Below are 20000 nucleotides of genomic sequence, written 5' to 3'. Positions count from 1 at the left end.
TTCCCCTTCTTCCTGCCTTCCTTTTTCTTTTTCTTTCTTTGGTTAAGTGTCCGTCTCTCTCTCTCTCTCTCTCTCTCTCTCTCTCTCTCTCTCTCTCTCTCTCTCTCTCTCTCTCTCTCTCTCTCTCTCTCTCTCTCCTTTTTATTTGCTTTCTTTTCTTGTTTTATTGTGTTACTTGGTCTTATTTTCATTTATTTATTTTCACTTGTATGTTCTTCTCCACCCTTTCTTCCTTCTCTTTCAATTCCTTTGTATTATTCGCTTTTTTTCTCCGCAGTGTGTGTGTGTGTGTGTGTGTGTGTGTGTGTGTGTGTGTGTGTGTGTGTGTGTGTGTGTGTGTGTGTGTGTGTGTGTGTGTGTGTGTGTGTGTGTGTGTGTGTGTGTGTGCAAGCCAGGAAAAACAAATTGTGTACCACATTGCTAGACAAATCAAGTTAAAATAGAAAATATTACATGACAATTGTATTATGAGGAGAAACAAAGTCAGAGAGAGAGAGAGAGAGAGAGAGAGAGAGAGAGAGAGAGAGAGAGAGAGAGAGAGAGAGAGAGAGAGAGCTAGCCACCACCATCACTACAAGCAGACTCGTGTAGCCAACCACAAAAGCACAGTCAACAAGGTAGCACGCATAATATAGCTTTAAATTCATGCAACTCTGCTTTTCTAACTATTGCAATTTCTCGTCAATACCTCGCCGCAGCCCAACCACAGCGTCCGGTAGTGTGGGCGTCCCCGGATGTTGCAAACCGCTGAATGTGCTGCAGGAGTATTGCACGGAGGTGGCGCAAGGAGGCAGTGTGGGAGATGTAAGTTTTCAAGGGATATTCCAGGAGTTTTATTCGTTTATTGGGGGGCAGGGTAGCGCGTGAGAAAGTTGTGTGTTGATGTTACTCCTTGTAGTATTGGTGTTTCGCTCCTCCTTCTCCTCTTCCTCTTCCTCTTCCTTCTCATACTCTTCTTTATCCTCCTGTTTGTTTTCCTGCATCGTCTGTCAGTATTATCAGTCCTTTCTCTCTCTCTCTCTCTCTCTCTCTCTCTCTCTCTCTCTCTCTCTCTCTCTCTCTCTCTCTCTCTCTCTCTCTCTCTCTCTCTCTCTCTCCCTGAGCGCTCAAACAGCTCTCGTAATTTTAACTTGAGTATAACTTTCATTGTTTCCTTCGTTTCACTGTTGGTGTTTTAGTCCTCTTCCTCTTCCTCCTCCTCCTCCTCTTCCGGTTTTATTATTTTTTTCTTATTCCTCCTTGTCCACCTCTTCCTCTTTCTCCTCCTTCGTTTGCTCCTGTCAACATCGTCACTCCTCTCTCTCTCTCTCTCTCTCTCTCTCTCTCTCTCTCTCTCTCTCTCTCTCTCTCTCTCTCTCTCTCTCTCTCTCTCTCTGTCTGTCTGTCTTCCAGATCTTGCCTTCTCTCAGTAAGTGTTGAAATAGTTCTTATAATTTTAACTAAAGTACATAATCTTATCTTCTCCTTTCGTTTACGCCGTAGTTGCGTCACCACAACGATCACCACCACCACCACCACCACCACCACCACACTGGCTTAGATAGTGAGTGACCAAATTTAAGTTTTTTCAAGCATTCAGAATCTCCGTGATGGATTGCATTGACATTCATGTATTCATTTATTCAATAGAAAGTTGTGTGTTTATTCACCAAGTAATCCAGCGTGCTCGTGAAACTGGCGGTGGTGGTCACGTGTGGGCGTCAGCAGTGGCCCGGAGTGTTTGGTTTTTCCCTTCGGTAGTCAAAGAAAGTCATTGTGTAGTTTCCCTGATTCATAATGTTTAGTTTCCTTGGTTTTTATTCTTTGACTTGACGAATTATTTACTTCAGTCGGGGTAAGAGTAATCTATACCTTCATTTTTCTCTTCTTTATGTGTTAAGGAAACCAGCCAAGGGGAAATGAGTAAATGAAAATAAAAAAAGAAAAAAACCTGCACATTATGCCGCTGTGAGAAGAAAACAAGAAAACAGAAGTAGGGAAATTTAAAGAGGAGACCAGTTTAATTTATAAGATGTCGTGATGACTCCTCTCCTGAAACAGTTGAAGTCGTAGGCTGGAGAAAATGCAGAAACAGGAAGAGAGTTTCAGAGTTCACTGGAGCTGGCATTTTTCCTCTAAAAGTATCACTCCACTGACGGCAAAGGGAAGTGTGATGTGGTGCTCACCTGTCCAGAGAGCCAGGTGTGCCAGGTATGATTGTGCCACTAGATTACGTAACTGTTATTGCCGTCGCTGCTTCAAGATCAATGCATAACGTAACAACACGGAGGCATAACAGTACAAATACGTAATGTGGTTATGTATGTGAAGATTCAAATAAAGGAAGTATTCATGTGAATTTAACGAATGTCAGATTACAATGGATTTATACAATGACATTAGATTCAACAGAAAGCCTGTAATGCAGTGAGAGAGAGAGAGAGAGAGAGAGAGAGAGAGAGAGAGAGAGAGAGAGAGAGAGAGAGAGAGAGAGAGAGAGAGAGAGAGAGATCGTACTTTTTTTTTTTATAGCAGGGAAATAATGGCTAATTGTTTTGATGCTAAAAATTCCTCATGTTGAATAGTAGTTGGTTGTCAGTGAGAGGGAGACGAGTAGCAAAAATCCTGGTGACTGTATGTACGCGTCCTGTACTCAAAGAATGCCGGGAACGTGGCCATTTTTCAGTATACTCCCGTACTGCAAACAAAGCGTTCCTTTTACACCAGTGACGACTTTCTGTTTTCTGAATTTTTGTCGTCTTTTTTTTTTTTCATTCCGTGCAAAAAGTTCTGTATGAAGGGTTTCTGGGTTTCCATCGAGTGAGTGGAAAGAAGACCGCTGCCAGTTGCATGTAGCTTGTTTTCCTGACATACCAGCAAGTTGACCTTCTCTCTGGTGAACAGTTTTTCCCATAATGGCCCCACGGCTTTTTAGACACGCGCTGCCGTCTCTCAAATGGAGTGGCCTAAAATTAACTTCCTATTCTTTATTTTCGTGTGCGTTCATGCAAGCAATTTTTACGGTATTTAGAATTTTAAAGGACGGGTGTAGGAGTGAAAGGGTTAAAGCATAAAGCACTTCATTCTCTTCCTCCTCGTCCTTCTGTTCCTCCTCCTCCTCCTCCTCCTCCTCCTGCTCCCTGGAACAATGCTTGGGTCTCCTTTGATGGCTTAGCTCGTCCAGGACTTAACTTGCTTCCAGGGCACAGGACAAGCGCTGGCTGAGGTCTGTCCAGCGGCCTCTTGGAGATGGGGAGTCACGGTTAGGGCTTTCCGGACTCAGATCTTCAGTTTAAGTTGGATTTCTGTTAGATTTCCAGACTCTAGGGTAGTTCTGTAGTTTGGTATCCTGGGTTTTATGTAATAGGAAGTCCAGTTAAGTTATAGGTGTTTGTTAGGTTTTGTGTCAAGAGGATAAGACTGTACGCACGTTTGTTGGTGCTTGCTGTCAGGAGATGGCCACGGGGAAGGTGTGGTGACTGAGAGATGATAAGAGTGAGTAGTATCGTAGAGTGTTTGCTGGTGGTTAGTTAGCATCATAGTATTTAGTCTTAGTTATTTAGTTAGTGCTATAGTATTTCCTCGTTGTTAGTTAGTGTCATTGTATTTGCTGTTAGTATCATAGTATCTCATGTGATCTAGCTAGTATCGTAGTATTTGGTGTTAGAAACTCTTCCAGAATGAAGGTATGATGACTGAAAGGTGATGATAGTGAGTGACATCATAACTTCTTGATTATAGGGGGTGTAATTAGACCATAGTCCCAATTTGCTAGTTTTTTTTTCTTTTAATCAGAACTACGTACATTTGTTAATATTTAGTGTTATCAAATGGCCAAAGTGAAGTTGTAACGACTGAAAGGGAGGAGTAGCATTGAGGAACGTCCGTGGATGTGGGCTCAGATTCTGGGATACGATTTTTTACCGCCATGCCGAAAAAGCAGGAATTACCACTAACGAAAGAGACACGGGCATGCGAGGGCTAAATGTGCTGACTAGACTCATCGCCTCGTCGTTCCCTTAATTCCATCACTCATTAAATCACTATTCACATCCTCCCCTCCCAAACTCTCCAAAGTGAAGATGAAAAAGCACACGACCTCCCATCTCTAAAAAAAAAAAAAAAAGATAAAAGATAAATAAATGAATAAATAAATAAATAAATAAAAGAAATAATAATAGTAATGATAATAATAAAATAAATAAATGATAACAAAAATAAAAAAGGGTAAATCAGAGAATCTTTTAAAATTACCTATTGAACTTGTAAAAGGAAATAAACTGGATCATTAGAAAAACAAAGAAAATTACTTAACGTTATAACGTCCTCCGTTAAGTTTGAGGTACTGAAACCCTGCAGGAATTAAATGCCTGGGAAGGTACCAAGCACTACTAAATTGTCAAACTTATTAGAAATACTGAAACCTTAAAAAAATGCATCAGGGAAAAAATAGTTGACTGTAGCAAGATGTTTAATGAAAGTTAAAGAAATCTTGAAATAGTCACGAAAAAAAAAAAAAAAACTTGATCCTAGAATATTGAAACTGTGAATAAATGAAATACTAGGAAGAATACGTGACATTACGAGAATATTGATTAAGAAAATAAAAATAAAAATATAGATTAAAAGTCTAAGCAGCAGGAGAGAGAGAGAGAGAGAGAGAGAGAGAGAGAGAGAGAGAGAGAGAGAGAGAGAGAGAGAGAGAGAGAGAGAGAGAGAGAACCCCACAACGTAGCGAAATCTTTTATTAAACTCAAAGAAACATTGAAACTACGGGAAAGTAAAGTAAAGGCGACGAACTCTAATTTTCCCGAGTGCGCGCGTGTAGGTGCGTGAATAAATGAAGTACTAGATAGACTGCCTAACATTACAAAAACATTAATTAAATCTGAAATATTGAAACTCAGAAAAAAAAAAAATTAGGCAACGAGAGAGAGAGAGAGAGAGAGAGAGAGAGAGAGAGAGAGAGAGAGAACCCCACAACGTAGCGAAATCTTTTATTAAACTCAAAGAAATCTTGAAACCGCGGGAAAATAAAGTAAAGGCGAGGATTTTTCATTTTGGCGAGCCCGCGCGTGTACCATCCCCAAGGCCCGACCGCCGCCAGCCAGCAGGACTTACCGCCCGCTGGATATCGCCTGCCTTTTGTCAATCAATTTCCTCCGCGCAGCCGGCGATGATAGCGGCGGTGATGGAGCGCCGCCGCGATCAGAATTAATGGCTCCGCGGATGGAGAGGCGACAATGGCCCGGCAGGAGCACTAGTTTTTCGAGCGGAAGGATGTTCCACGGTGATCCCCACTCAAAAAGGAGGAAATGGGGAGGAGGGGGAGGCCGGAGAGAAGTGAATTATGTGCCATCTTGTCGAGCAACTCCGTGGTATCAGTAACAAACGAGAGAGAGAGAGAGAGAGAGAGAGAGAGAGAGAGAGAGAGAGAGAGAGAGAGAGAGAGAGAGAGAGAGAGAGAGAGAGATTATGCAAAAAAAAAAAATAAAGAAGTGGATGTGGTGTGTGTGTGTGAGAGAGAGAGAGAGAGAGAGAGAGAGAGAGAGAGAGAGAGAGAGAGAGAGAGAGAGAGAGAGAGAGAGAGAGAGAGAGAGAGAGAGAGAGAGAATTATACAAAAAACGGGATTTTTAAGAAGTGCACGTATTGAGAGAGAGAGAGAGAGAGAGAGAGAGAGAGAGAGAGAGAGAGAGAGAGAGAGAGAGAGAATTTTGACCATATTTTCGCGCCATGTTCATGAATGAGGCCCACACATATAAATTAATAAACAAAATAAATAAAAAAATAAATAAATAAAAATAACAGCCTACGTAAACATATCGATTAGTCGCGAGGTGGCGGTGCGAGGCGCTACTCGGCGCACCGTCGCTCACTCACCGTAACGCGCCAGAAATGTGGAATCATGTGAAGCAGCGACAATTTATTAACGCATCAGTTCGAAGCGGCGCGAATGAAGCAGCGAGCGAGCCGGATGAAGCAAGCGGGGCCCGTTAGCTCGCAGGGAAGATGAATGAACCCAACCCTAATTGAATAAGTACATTGAATGAAGCCACCCTCACACTGAGACAGTTCACTTCCCAAATGCGAAATTCGGACGAGAGAGAGAGAGAGAGAGAGAGAGAGAGAGAGAGAGAGACTAAATAAACCCTTGCTTTCCTTGTTAGGGATTCATACATTTTCACACTCACACTCTTAAAACAAATATTGAAATCGAGAGTAATAGAAAAAGATAATGTATCATGTCAGAGCAATTTTGTATTATGTATATATGTATATCACACTTGACGCTTCCATGAAAAATAGTATGTTTATTTTTACCCATCCCCCCCTCTCTCTCTTTTCTCTCGTGGATATATAAAAAAAATAAATAAATAAACAAATAAAAAGGCGATCGCTTGATGAATAATGGAACTCGGATAATGGCGTGAATAATATGTGTTTAGTTTAGGCGCGTAACTCGAGTGTCTGGGAACTAAATATTACTTGAATTGTACGTGGCGCCTTTATTTTGGCACCAGTTTTCACGGGCATGAATGAGTGAAGCGTGCAGCAATCTTGACTGACGAGGAGGAAGAGACGGAAGGCATAAAGGAGGGTAAAAGAAAGATGCATAAAGAAGCGGAGGAGGAAAAGAAGGAAGGAAAGAAAGCCGAAGACACGGGAGCATAAAAAGGTCAAGAAAGGAAATGGAGCTGGCGCGAAGATAAGATACGAGGAAAGAAGAGATAAAAACGAAGGCAGAATGGAAGATGAGACAGGAATAAGAGGCCGAGTAAGAATGGAGAAAATAAAACTTTAAAAGAAATGGGACCTGGTGGGAGCTCCGGTGAGGGACGAACGGGGGAAAGACAGAGAAGACGACATAAGAAGAAAACCTGATAGGGCATTGAGGATATAGAATAGAAATGCGAAATGATGATGATAACAACAATTCGGATCATCTGGCAATCCTCCTTCGCATGTGACTTGGGAAATCTTCACCGAAAGCACTAGAAATAGTAATGATAATACTCCGAACTGGGAGGAAAAATCGTCAAAGGAGAGGAGAAAAAGGGAAAAGGTGGAGTGAAGAAGAGAGATGAAGTGCACTGCAAATGTGGAAACAGATTTGAGAGAGTGAAAATACCTGGAGCAGAGAGAGAGAGAGAGAGAGAGAGAGAGAGAGAGAGAGAGAGAGAGGGCCAAAGAGCGGCTGTCGACAAAGTTTAAACCCAACTTGAGCATTAAGAGGTGAAAGCGAGAAGGAACTTGGAACTTTAAAACAGTGACACCGACTTCTTCTCTTTCCTTCCTTCCCCCCTCCCCTCTCCCTCCCTTCCCTCCCCACCTTGTATTTCCTCCTCCCCCTCTTTCCCTCCATTCTCTCCCCAAAGAAGGTCCGCAGAAGGTATCGAGTCGAGAGTACTGAGTTTTTGTGTCGCTTCCTCAAAGATGGTAAGTCGCTTCCGTTTTCTTTTTATAGTTTTTTTTTTTAAGGGGGTGCTTATTTGTTCAGTTTGTTCAGTTTGTTATTATTTTTTTTGGGGTGTTACGTTGGAAAATTATGTACGGATGTGAAGTGTGTGTGTGTGTGTGTGTGTGTGTGTGTGTGTGTGTGTGTGTGTGTGTGTGTGTGTGTGTGTGTATTTGTTTCACTTATAATTACGGTCGGTGGATAATTAGATGCGTTTTTTTTTTTTTTATGCGTCAAAGTTGTTACAGCACGTAAATAGGCAAAAACTGTTCTCTTTTTGTTATTGTTGTTGTTGTTGTTGTTTGTTGTTGTTGTTGTGGTTGGTTTTTTGTTTGTTGTTGTTCTGGCTTTGTTGTGTTGTGCTGTGCTGCGGTGTTGTGGCTAATGGAGCCTAAACAGATGACGTGGAATAACATCATTATCATACTTACTTCACCACCACCATTACCACCACCACCACCACCACCACCCTCTCCATTCTCCCTCTCCCTCTCCCTCTCTCTCTTTCCCTCTCCACCACCACCACGAATAATTTTTCCACACCGTAAAATACCTTGAAAATAAGTGCAGGGAGGGAGAACACTGTAGGAGGAGGAGGAGGAGGGGGAAGGGGAGGAGGGGGAGGAGGAAAGGGAGAGAGGGGGGCTACTCTCGCTCCCTGTGATTCATTTGCATAATTAATCAGCCTATCTGTAAGAGGAGCATTGCGTTACCTATTGAAAAGGTCACGAGTAATATCAGTAAAGTGGCTAATTGCAAAGTCCGTCCTGGCGAAATGTATTCAAATGTATCCTGAAAGTGAAGGTAAATTTGGCGCTCGTATGTATGCGTGAGAGAGAGAGAGAGAGAGAGAGAGAGAGAGAGAGAGAGAGAGAGAGAGAGAGAGAGAGAGAGAGAGAGATCTTCAATTTCATTCCCCTTTTTTCAACTTTGTTTTCGATCATGAAAATCATAAAAAGGGAAAGGAAAGGAAGAAGAGGAAATGAGGATATCAAATACGAGGCTGCCAGAGAGAGAGAGAGAGAGAGAGAGAGAGAGAGAGAGAGAGAGAGATAGTCGTGAAATTCAATCTACCACTTTTTTTCTTATCTTCCTTTCATATCCGTGTTGCTTCATATTCAGGTGTTCACGTAGATTACCGAAGCTTCGAATTGGCTGCACTGCATGAGGTGAAGCGCCGATGTGCCAATACTGTGTGAGAGAGAGAGAGAGAGAGAGAGAGAGAGAGAGAGAGAGAGAGAGAGAGGGGGGAACTAAGTGGGAGGGAGGGATAGATTGGTTCGAAGCTATTTGAAGCACGCTACGAGGCTTCAAATCCCATTTCGAATCACGTGATGGTGTTTTCCAAATCCCCGTGGAGATATTTCAATTGGTGATCGTTTTTGATGTTGCGTTAATCCGATGCCTCTCACAAACAAGTGCTCGTGAACTGATGCTTCGAAGTCAAGCACGTTCCCGAATAATCTTGTCATTCCGCTTAATCTAAAACTCTAGTAAACATTCCCAGCTCACACAATTGATCTCAAGTCATTCCACTCAATATAAAAACTCCTCTACAGATTCCAAACTTTAATCATTCCATTCGATATAAAACCTCTCTCCCAGCCCATTCAAATAATCTTCAGTCATTCCACTCTATAGAAAACTCTTCTTAACATTCCCAGTTCACTCCAGTAATCTCTAGTCATACCTTTCATCTCAGCAGTGACGCAATACAGGATTCCTCTTTCGTAAACATTCCCAACTCACTCCTTCATTCAACTCAGATTGTGGGCGTAATAAACTCAATAATAAAAGGCATTTTCTTTTATCTACCTTTTTCCATATATAAGTAAAATATTTCCTTCTCTATCTACACTTTCTTCTCTCTCTATATATATATAAAATTCCTTTGCTTCTTGATTAAAAAGAATCGAATTTAATCTAGTTCATCTTTCATTTTTCAATCTCTCTCTCTCTCTCTCTCTCTCTCTCTCTCTCTCTCTCTCTCTCTCTCTCTCTCTCTCTCTCTCTCTCTCTCTCTCTCTCTCTCTCTCTCTCTCTCAAATTACATAGGACTCAGAGGAAGGACGAAAAGAGAGGATCACCATAAAGACTTTCATCTGCTGGGGGTCAGTCTTGATCTGAAATCATCAATACCTCCTCCTCCTCCTCCTCCTCCTCCTCCTCCTCCTCCTCCTCCTCCTCCTCCTCTAGCTAACCTTTGCCTCCTCCGGTTCGCCCTTTATTCTCCTCCCGTCTTTCCAGCCTCTTCAGCTTCTTCCAGTCCTTTCCAGCATTCTCCTCTCCCTTCTCTCCTCCTCCTCCTCCTCCTCCTCCTCCGTGCCTCTCCTCTCCTCCTCATCCTAATCTTTATATCCTCCTCTGCTTCATCTCGCGTTAACTTGCTTCGTTCTCCTGTCTCTTTCCGTCTCCTCCCGTCTGTTTTCTGTTCTTCCTTACTCATACTCCTGTCTTCTCGTCTCTTCCCGTCTTTCTCTAGCATATCCGCTTCTATTTTTCTCCTGTTTTATTGTCTCCTTTTTTCTCCTTTCCTCGTCCTCCTCCTCTTCCTCACCTGCTCCACTCCTGTCTTCTTTGCATCACCTCCTCTAATTCACCTCCTTCCATCTCTTGTAACCCTCTTCCCCGCCTCTTCCCGTCTCTTCCCGCCTCTTTCCACCCTCGCTAGCATCACCAGCATCCTCAGCTTCCTCCCGCCTTCTCAATTAGCGGGGCGGGAAGAGCTCAGTGGGCCCCGTTCTCGTTTTCTTTGCAGTGCGATTGAAAGGTGGATTCTTGGCCAAGAGGTAATTAAGAAGTTTGCAGGATTAAGTAATTGGCGAGCCTTGTGTATGTGTGTGTGTATGTGTGTGTGTGTGTGTGTGTGTGTGTGTGTGTGTGTGTGTGTGTGTGTTTAGTGGTTTTAATGTGATTATGGTTCCTTTTTGGGTTTACGATGTTTCGTGGAAAGAGAGGGAAGAGGAGGAGGAGGAGGAGGAGGAGGAGGAGGAGGAGGAAGAGAAAGCAAGAACTAACAGCAGCAGCACTGTTGGTCCTTACGAGGCTGTTTGTTTACACTGTAACACGTACAATACCGGAAATAGAAGAGCATAGACGAAAGGGACGAAGAAGAGGAAAAAAAAATGAAGAGGAAGAAGAGGAAGAGAAGAAGAAGAAAAGAAAGAGGAGGAAGAAGAAGACAAAGTGGAACAGAAAAAGAGGAAAGAAGAAAAAGAACAAGGATAAGAAGTAGGGGAGGTGGGGGAGGAGGAAGGGAAAAGAAGAGAAGAAAAAGAAGAGGAGGAGGAGGAGGGGAAGGAGGAGGAGGAGGAGGAGGATCTGCGGGCATCCAATGTGCTTGTTGTATTTTGTTTTCGTGTCGCCATCTTGAAATTTTGGATCATGTGGTTTAGAGAATCGGATTTCAATAGCGAGAGAGAGAGAGAGAGAGAGAGAGAGAGAGAGAGAGAGAGAGAGAGAGAGAGAGAGAGAGAGAGAGAGAGAGGTGAGGGGAGAGTCAGTAGTTGTCTTGATTAACCCCTCCATTACCTGGCCGTTCCCCTCACCTGTCTGATCTCACTTCTCTCTCTCTCTCTCTCTCTCTCTCTCTCTCTCTCTCTCTCTCTCTCTCTCTCTCTCTCTCTCTCTCATTTTCCTCTACGTCATCATTCATTCTTTTCCTGTCAGTTTCCCTTTCATCCTCATCTGTGCCTCACCACCCCATCTACACCCCTTCTCTTCCCCATACGTCCCCTCACCCCCGCCCTCTCTCTCTCTCTCTCTCTCTCTCTCTCTCTCTCTCTCTCTCTCTCTCTCTCTCTCTCTCTCTCTCTCTCTCTCTCTCTCTCTCTCTCTCTCTCTCTCTCTCTCTCCCCTCATGTAGACTTAAGGGGAAATATTCCTTGACTGACAGAAAGAGGGAAAAGGGAAAAAATAATCGTTGGTTTCCCCTCGCAGAAAAATGTTTATTTATCCGCTGTTGTGCTTAAGGGGAGGACTCGGAGAGTAAGAGAGAGAGAGAGAGAGAGAGAGAGAGAGAGAGAGAGAGAGAGAGAGAGAGAGAGAGAGAGAGAGAGAGATTCGTTACAAAGGATTACAATTCATAGTTTTGTTGTTGTTGACTACAGTGTGTGTGTGTGTGTGTGTGTGTGTGTGTGTGTGTGTGTGTGTGTGGCTGATAAAAGAGGTTGGTTGGACAGGTTGTGAAAAAGAAAGAAACGCTAGTATTCTTTTCTCCCGAGGGAAACTCTCTCTCTCTCTCTCTCTCTCTCTCTCTCTCTCTCTCTCTCTCTCTCTCTCTCTCTCTCTCTCTCTCTCTCTCTCTCTCTCTCTCTCTCTCTCTCTCTGGTGTTTGTGTCTTTCTTCGCTCTTGATTCAGCAATTTCTTTTGTGTGTGTGTGTGTGTGTGTGTGTGTGTGTGTGTGTGTGTGTGTGTGTGTGTGTGTGTGTGTGTGTGTGTGTGTGTGTGTGTGTGTGTGTGTGTGTGTGTGTGTGTGTATCTTTCACTGTGTTTCAGGATATCCCCGCATGTGTCATTTTTTTCTGATTGTCACAGAGAAAGCAAAATATTAATAAAAAGCCAGAAAATATACTGCGTGACTTTGTCTATTTTTCGTACTTGTGTTTTTCCCCTTCGTGTGACTCTCTTTTCCTTTCGCAGCATCAAAGGAAAATGGTTGTTTTTCACGTTTTGATTTTATTTTTCAGTCTCATTTGCTGGTCATTTATATAGGTATTTTTATTTTAAGATGTTACGGCTTTTTTTTTTCTTTTTTTGCTTCCTTTGTTATTTTGAAGGTTGCGTTTGGAAGTCTCGTGTTTGTCTATTTATTTTTCTTTTTTTTTTTTTTTTTTTAGATTTGATGCTTTTCTTTTTTTTTTTAGTCTTTTGAAGAGTGGTTTTTCTATTTTTAGTGGAAACATATCTTTACTTCTATGTTATTTATTCTTTTTATTTTTTATTCATGTTTTCGTTTGTTTTGAAATCTGGTTTTTGGATGGTGTGTTTGAAATATATTTTAAGAAGATTAATATATATATTTTTTTATATTAAAATTCTTTCTGGCTTGTGGCAATCTGAGCAGTTTCCTTTTTTTTTCAGCTTTCAATTTTTCTTTTATCATTCCAGTCTTTATTTACGGTCTTCGCTTGCCACATTTTTACTTTTTCTCTCTTTTCTTTTCAGTTTTGTGTATATTTGTTTCCTCTCTTCATTCTTTACTGTTTCTCATCTTGCTGTCACGCTTTTTCAGTTTCCCTTGCCACTCAACCATTGTTTCCTGCACTTCTGTTTTTCCTTTTAATTTTCTTCCCTTCCTTCATCCGTTTTTTCTTTTCTTCAACTTTGTGTTTCCTATTTTTTTTTTTATCAGTCTTTATGTATTTTCTAAAGCATTTGTCTTGTTTATTTCTTCCATTTTCTTTAATTGTTGCCTTCTTTCTTTATTCTTTTTTTCTATTCCCTAATTTTCTTTCCTTTCTTCACAGACTTTCTCCATTTTCTTAGTTTCCTCCCTTTTATCTTTCGTTTATTATCATGTTCTTTCTCGTTTTCTTTCCTTCAGTCTTACGTTATTTATTACTTGTCTTTCGCTTTTGTGTTCTTTTTTTTTCTTTTTTATCTTTCACTTCCATGTTCTCTTCCTATTTCTCTTGTTTTCCTCATATCCTTTAATTTTTTTTCTTCACTTTCCGCTTTTTCATTTTCCTTATTTTTCTAGTGTTTCCTTCCTTGCTTTCTCTCATTTTTCCTTCCTTCCTTCCTTCTTTCCTGTACTCCTTCTGTCCTTACTTGCTTACATATTTCTCTCATTCGTTCTCACTTTCATTCCTATTTTTCTTTTCCTTCCTTTCCTCCTTGTTTTCCCTCATTTTTCTTCCATCCTTCATTTTTTTCCTATACTCATTTTATCCTTACGTCATTACATGTTTCTCATTTCCACCATTTTTCTTCCCATTTTTCCTTTTCTCTGTCCACCTTGTTTTCCCTTATTTTTCTTCCTCCCTTTATTTTTTATTTCCTGTATATACTCAGTTTATCTTTACGTACTTAACATATTTCTCAGTTTATCACTTTCCTTTCCATTTTTCCTTCCCTTTCTTCCCTCATTTTTCGTTCCCTTTCCTTCCTCTTTGTTTTTTCCCAAATTTTTCCTTCCTTCCTTCATTCTTCTTTCCTATACTCATTTCATCCTTACGTACTTACATATTTATTGCTGCTGAGGCGTCTGCGTGGGACGAACTGGGACGGCAAAACCATATTATAGAGATGAAGCAAGATAGCCAATCTCCAGTAACGTGAGGAGGAGGAGGAGGAAGAGGAGGAGGAGTCTTAGGGGAAGAAAAAGGGGGAGATGGTTTCGAGACAAGCTTCAAGACCTCAAATCCAGGACTCGAGTTTTTCCCTTCCGTATCCCATATAACTTTCCTCCCTGTGTCTAATCCCTTTGATAACTTCATTCGCAGTGGAGCTTCGGTTACGACACTTCGCCGCCGCCTGCTGTATCCCATAGCCTCCTTTATATAAATGAATAGCTGAGTCTGGAGGAAAGGTGCAACTTTGGTCCTTATTTCTATAGGTTTTCCATGTGTTTTTTTTTTGTTGTTTTTTCGTTTTTTTTTTTTTTTGGGGGGAGATTTAATGATTTCAGTGCCTCGTTTTATGTAAAGGGTTGTATGTCTGGTTATTGTTGTTATTTGTTGTTGTTGTTGTTGATGTTGTTGCTGTAGTTTATCTTTTTTTTTTTTTTTTTTGCTGGTGTTGTCTTAGTGTCTCTTGGGATAGAAATGCATACATACATGCATACATACATGCATACTATATATTTACATTTCCTTTCCTTCCTTCCCTCCTTCCTTCCTTTCTTCCGTTCTTTATTTCTCGTGGTTTTAATCTCTCTCTCTCTCTCTCTCTCTCTCTCTCTCTCTCTCTCTCTCTCTCTCTCTCTCTCTCTCTCTCTCTCTCTCTCTCTCTCTCTCTCTCTCTCTCTCTCTCTCTCTCTCTCTCTCTCTCTCTCTCTCCCTTCGCCATGAATAAGGCGGCGCAGGACACAGGACACAGGGCGAGGCAAGGTCGTGTTGTGGCTGTGTCGCGGAACATAACACAAAGATGCCGCTGGTGTGAAAATGTGTCCCTGGCTTGTCCTTTGTCGTGTGTAGACTTACTCTCGTAACTCGCAGGATTATTTTTGCCGCGGTAACTGAGGTGTCTTGCCCTCCTGCTTTGGGGAGGGGTAAGGGGAAAAAAAACTATATAAAAAAAAGACTGGAAAGAAAGAAAGTGTAGAAAGGCTTACTGGTTATATTTTATTTATTTTATTTTTTTCGTTCACTTCATAAGGGCGTTAGTGTCGATTACTATTTTTGTTTATATATTTGAATCAGCTGATCCTCACATCCAGGAGACCATGATCGGTGAAAGACGCCCGTTTGTTGCGTGGCCCAAGTGGCAAGGCACTCATCTACTGCTGTATGCTCCCGCTTCCCAAAGGATGATGAAAGGCAATCATGCTGACATCGCTGTTTATATAAGTAAATGCTGGGCTCCAAATAGAAGTATAACGTAGCATAACATAATATAATTCCAGCTTACTTAACCATACCTTACCTTACCTTACCTGTTCTTGCTCATCTTAATTTAACTTCATTTTTCTTTAGCTTACTTTAGCTTACCTTACTATTTCTTACTTTACCTTATTTTAACTAACTTAACATAACCTTACCTTGCCTTGCGTTACCTTACCTTGCCTTGCCTTGCCTTGCCTTGCCTTACCTTACCTAATCTTACCTAACCTAAGCTTACCTAACCGAACCTAACTGAACACCACCGTGACCTACCTACCTTTCATCCTCATATCGTCAAAAATAAACAACACAGCTTCCTTAAAACAATAACACAGTGTCTTTAGTGTTGCGTTCCCTAAAGGTTTGTGTTGATAATCCGCTCTAAGGCTTTCTGGTGACAAAAGATTACTTGCTCTTTTTTTTTCATTTTTTATCTTTTGTATTTCTTTATAATCCTGACCTTTGTTTTTTCTTACGTCGGGAAGCTAAGCATATAATCCTTGAGAGACTTTGCTTGCTCTCAGAAAACCTCCTTGTACTTTTATCTTTTTTTCTATTCCTCTTTCTTTCGTTCCCTTGGTTTACACAACGTTTCGTCCTTCCTTTAATTCCTTCCTCTCTTTTTTTTCTTCTTTTGCTTCTCTTGTCCCTTCCTTATTTCCTTTCATCACTGATTTTTCCCTTCCTTGGTTCCCTCCTCTCGTTTTTCGTTCGTTTCACTGTACATTCTTTGCCTCTCTCTCTCTCTCTCTCTCTCTCTCTCTCTCTCTCTCTCTCTCTCTCTCTCTCTCTCTCTCTCTCTCTCTCCTTTTGACGTGGATTTTTCCGTTTCTTTCCTAATTCGCGTTTTTTTATTTTTTTCTATGTACATTCTTAACTTCTTTGCTTCTTTCTTCCTTTCTTTATTTCTCTTCATCACAGATTTTTCTCTCCTTTGCTTTCATTCATTTTTTTCTTCCACTTTTCTTCTTAACCCTCCATCCTTCCTTCCTTCCTTCCTTCTTTCCTTCCTTCCTTCCCTCCTTCCTTTCTTTCCGTCTTTCCTTTCCTCACTTCCTCCCTCTCTCTTTCTCGTTTCCTTCCTTCCCTCTTACACATCAGCATTCCTTATTTGCTACACTTCCTTGTTCTCCCCTTCTTTCCTTCTTCCTTTCTTTTCTCCAGCTCTCCCTTTCATCTCCAGTCACTCTTCCTTGCTTTCCCTCCCTTTCTCTTTGCATTCTTTCCTTCCCTCCCTTGCTTTTTTTTTTCCTCCCCACCTTTTGACTGTACGCTGTAACAAAACTTGTCCTAACACGTAAAACATTCTTACCTTGGTAAAGAAAACACTGACGTAACATCCCGTTTTCTTCACCTCTCAGCGCCGCCCTTTTCACCCATCAGCCCAAAAGCCCCGCGCTGAAGAAAGGCGGGGTAAAAAAGCTTGAGGGGACTGACCAGGAAACACGCAGGCCTCAATCCCGCGGTACATTTTGAAAGGTTATTGACAGGCGTGAGTGGGATGGGCGAGCTGGTAGTGCGGGTACTCTACTGATGGACTGTGTGATGTGAGGGGTGTTGTCTGTGTGTCTCTTTGTCTCTCTCTCTCTCTCTCTCTCTCTCTCTCTCTCTCTCTCTCTCTCTCTCTCTCTCTCTCTCTCTCTCTCTCGTCGTGTCTTGTAGTCTTTTTATTCTTGTTATTTTGTTTTTCTCTTTTTCGTTTTTCTTTTCTTTTGTTTACTTGATTAATTCTTCTTTTTTCTTTTGTTTTCTTGCTCCTTGTTTTTCTTATTTTCTCGATTAGTTTTCTTCTTTTCTTCAGTTCTTCTCTCTCTTTTTTTTATGTTCCTGTTTTTTTTATCTTCTTTTTATCTATTTTTTCCTTTCTCTTTACCTCCTTGCCCACTTTTCATTTCATTCTCTCATTCTCCTCTCATTTCTCCTCCCTGTCCTCTTGGGTTTTCTCCTGTTTGTTTTTCTTCCCTCTCCTCCTCCTCCTCCTCCTCCTCCTCCTCCTCCTCCTCCTCTTGTGCGTCGTCGTTGTCATCTTTGATTTTTTTTTTTACCTAATTCTATTTTCTGTCTTTGTCGTTCTTCTTGTCCTCTTTTATTTTCTCTTGGTAATTTTCTTTTTCTCTCCTCTTGGTCCTCCTAATCCTGTTTCATCTTCTTTAGCTAATTTTCTTTTTTTTTCCTTTATCGTCCTCTTTCACTCCCATTTTCCATATCATATTTCCTCCTGTTCCTTCCTTTCCTCTTCGTCTTCGTCCCCCTCTTCCTCCTCATTGTCCTCTTCTTCCATTCGTTTTATTCGTATTTTTTTCACGTTTCTCCTCAACTACTCCGGTTATCCAAGTTAGAGGAGTTACGTTAAGTGGAAGGAAAAGAGGAAAGGAATTTGTCTCAGTCCTAAATGCTGTGGGGTCTCATTAAGGCTGTTTTCAAAGGCCACAGTGATAATTAGACTCGTATTCAGGACAATATTTCCAATGAATTATATGGATTACTTATTAGTCCTTCACTAGGGTCGTTAAGGCACTCTTGGAAACTCCAGTAACTTCTACGTAGTGCAAATTGTTAATATTCCCAGTAACTTTCACTGCGGCCTGTTGAAAGTAATGACTTGCACTTCAGGCTGTTAAAATCCTGAATACCTTGTAATACATAATGATAAAATCCCCAGTATTATCTATACTAACCTGTTAACTTCCATTGCACTCATCTGTTAAAGAACCTTGATAATTTACTTCCACTACAGCCAGTTAACAAATCTTCTAACTTCCACTACACCCAGTTAAGTACCCCGATAACTTCAACTACTTCCAACTAACAATCCCAATAGATTCCACTACAGCCAGTTAACAAACCCAGTGACTTCCAATACAGCCAGTTGACAACCTAATAACCTACACTACAACCATTAAACAAACCCAGTAACTTCCCCAACAGCCAGGTAAACAGCTTAATAACTTGCACTGTAGCCAGCAAACAAGCCCAGTAACTTCCACAACAGCCAGGTAACAAACTTAATAACTTCTACTACAACCAGTAAACAAACCCAATAATTTCCACGACAGCCATGTAAACAGTAATAGACGTAAGGCGCTGAAACACTTCAAAACACGGTCCGATCTCCTTTCCAGTTCTCTGTTCTTCGCACGTGTAGGTTACTGGACCATCTCATTATAGAGCCACGGGTTTTGTAACGTGTGCTGTGCCCCTCTCCTTTGTTCCCCTGCTCCCCTTGTTCCGCCTTCAGGGTTCACCCGGGAAACGGAGGATTGTAATTCTGTAACTTTCCAAGAAAAATGGTCGTTAACGTGAGACGGCAGAGAGAGAGAGAGAGAGAGAGAGAGAGAGAGAGAGAGAGAGAGAGAGAGAGAGAGAGAGAGAGAGAGAGAGAGAAGCACGTCACACATTTTAACTGGAAAAAAATGAAGAGAAAAATAAAAGTGGAATGTCATGAGAAATAAAAATGTGAAGGAAGACGAAAAAAATAATCATAAAAAAAAACGCCAAATTTTGAGAGCAGAAAAGAGATAGGAGAGTAGAAATATACCTATCATTATTTTAATTCATGGTAATAAAATAAATAAATAAATAAAATAAACCTTTCGAACTTTTACTGATGCAATATTCGAATCTTCAGAAGGCTTTGTGAGTACTAAGGCACGTGAGAGAGAGAGAGAGAGAGAGAGAGAGAGAGAGAGAGAGAGAGAGAGAGAGAGAGAGAGAGAGAGAGAGAGAGAGAGAGAGAGAGAGAGAGAGAGAGAGAGAGAGAGAGAGAGGGTGGGGGGCAGCGTTTGGAAATAATGAGAGTGGCTTAAGAAATACAAAAGAGAAGTTGGCCAGCCACTCTCTGTCATAACCTCGTCCAACAAAAGGAAGACATAAGACCAAGAATTTTAAAGCGACTCGAGTGACGAAAAATGACCAACATAATGGAAACTGTAATTAAAGGTGAAGATAGTGCCACTCCCTCTCTCCCTCCCCTCACTCACTCACCTGCCTCCCTCCCCCGTGCTACCTGATCCTCCCCAACCCCTTCAGCTGCCCCCTCCTCTCCCTCTCCCCCTCCCTTTCCCCTCCCTCTGCTCCTAGCACTGACAGCTCACCTCATTTGCATATCATTAACATAATCATGGGAATAGGATGGGCCTCTCCCTCACTCTCCCTCTCACTCTCTCCCTCTCACTCTCTCCCACCCACACTTCTCCCCTTTCCTCTCCTCTACTCCGTTCCTCTCTCCACTACGGCCACCACCACCACCACCACCATCACCACCACCATCACAACTCTTCCTCTCTCTCTCTCTCTCTCTCTCTCTCTCTCTCTCTCTCTCTCTCTCTCTCTCTCTCTCTCTCTCTCTCTCTCTCTCTCTCTCTTCCTCTCCCAGGCTCTCCAGAGTAAGAAAAATGGAGGCAACAAATTTTCTTTTCCAGATTTAAGCTTTTATGCAGTTTTATTTATGTAGTGTATCTTTTTATCTATGTGTCTTTATTTTTTTCTACCGTTGTGTTAAGAGCGCCTGTTGTTGTTGTTGTTGTTGTTGTTGTTGGTGTTGGTGTTGGTGATGGTGGTGGTGGTGGTGTTTAATATTTTCTATTTTGCAAGTTACGTTAATTATTTTCTTGATTTTTTCCTTTTAAGTTTTCTCGTTTTCTTTTGTGGTCATCATATTCTTCTTTAATTAAGCGAGTGACGGTAATTAGGAAAAGCGGGATTTCTGGATCAGCAAAAGTGTGAATAACGAAGAAAGTTAGCTGGTAAAGAAGAAGAACAAGAAGAAAGTAGGAAGATGCAACTTTATCCAATGAAAATGAGCTAGGAGAGAGAGAGAGAGAGAGAGAGAGAGAGAGAGAGAGAGAGAGAGAGAGAGAGAGAGAGAGAGAGAGAGAGAGAGAGAGAGAGAGAGAGAGAGAGAGAGAGAGAGAGAGAGAGACATAAACAAAGAAAGAAACACTGAAAGATAGGCCACAAAAAAATATCAACCCAACATACATACAAATAAAAGTGAAAATAAAGAAGAAAAAAAAAAAG

The 20000-nt window shown here is 41.5% G+C and overlaps 1 long non-coding RNA gene across 1 annotated transcript in view; it reads left to right on the top strand.

The window, feature by feature from the left end:
- Positions 1 to 2309, top strand: part of LOC135115117 (uncharacterized) — a 4821-nt gene extending 2512 nt beyond the window's left edge. Inside the window, exons 2-3 of the long non-coding RNA XR_010275820.1 lie at positions 699 to 804; positions 1881 to 2309. This is a non-coding gene — a long non-coding RNA (uncharacterized LOC135115117). The remainder of the gene's footprint in view (positions 1 to 698; positions 805 to 1880) is intronic.
- Positions 2310 to 20000: the final 17691 nt, after the last annotated feature.

The sequence above is a fragment of the Scylla paramamosain genome, chromosome 28 (genome assembly GCF_035594125.1).
Source record: "Scylla paramamosain isolate STU-SP2022 chromosome 28, ASM3559412v1, whole genome shotgun sequence".
NCBI lineage: Eukaryota > Metazoa > Arthropoda > Malacostraca > Decapoda > Portunidae > Scylla > Scylla paramamosain.
Note: the sequence above shows the minus strand (reverse complement) of the source record. Positions and strands in the feature narration are given on the sequence as shown.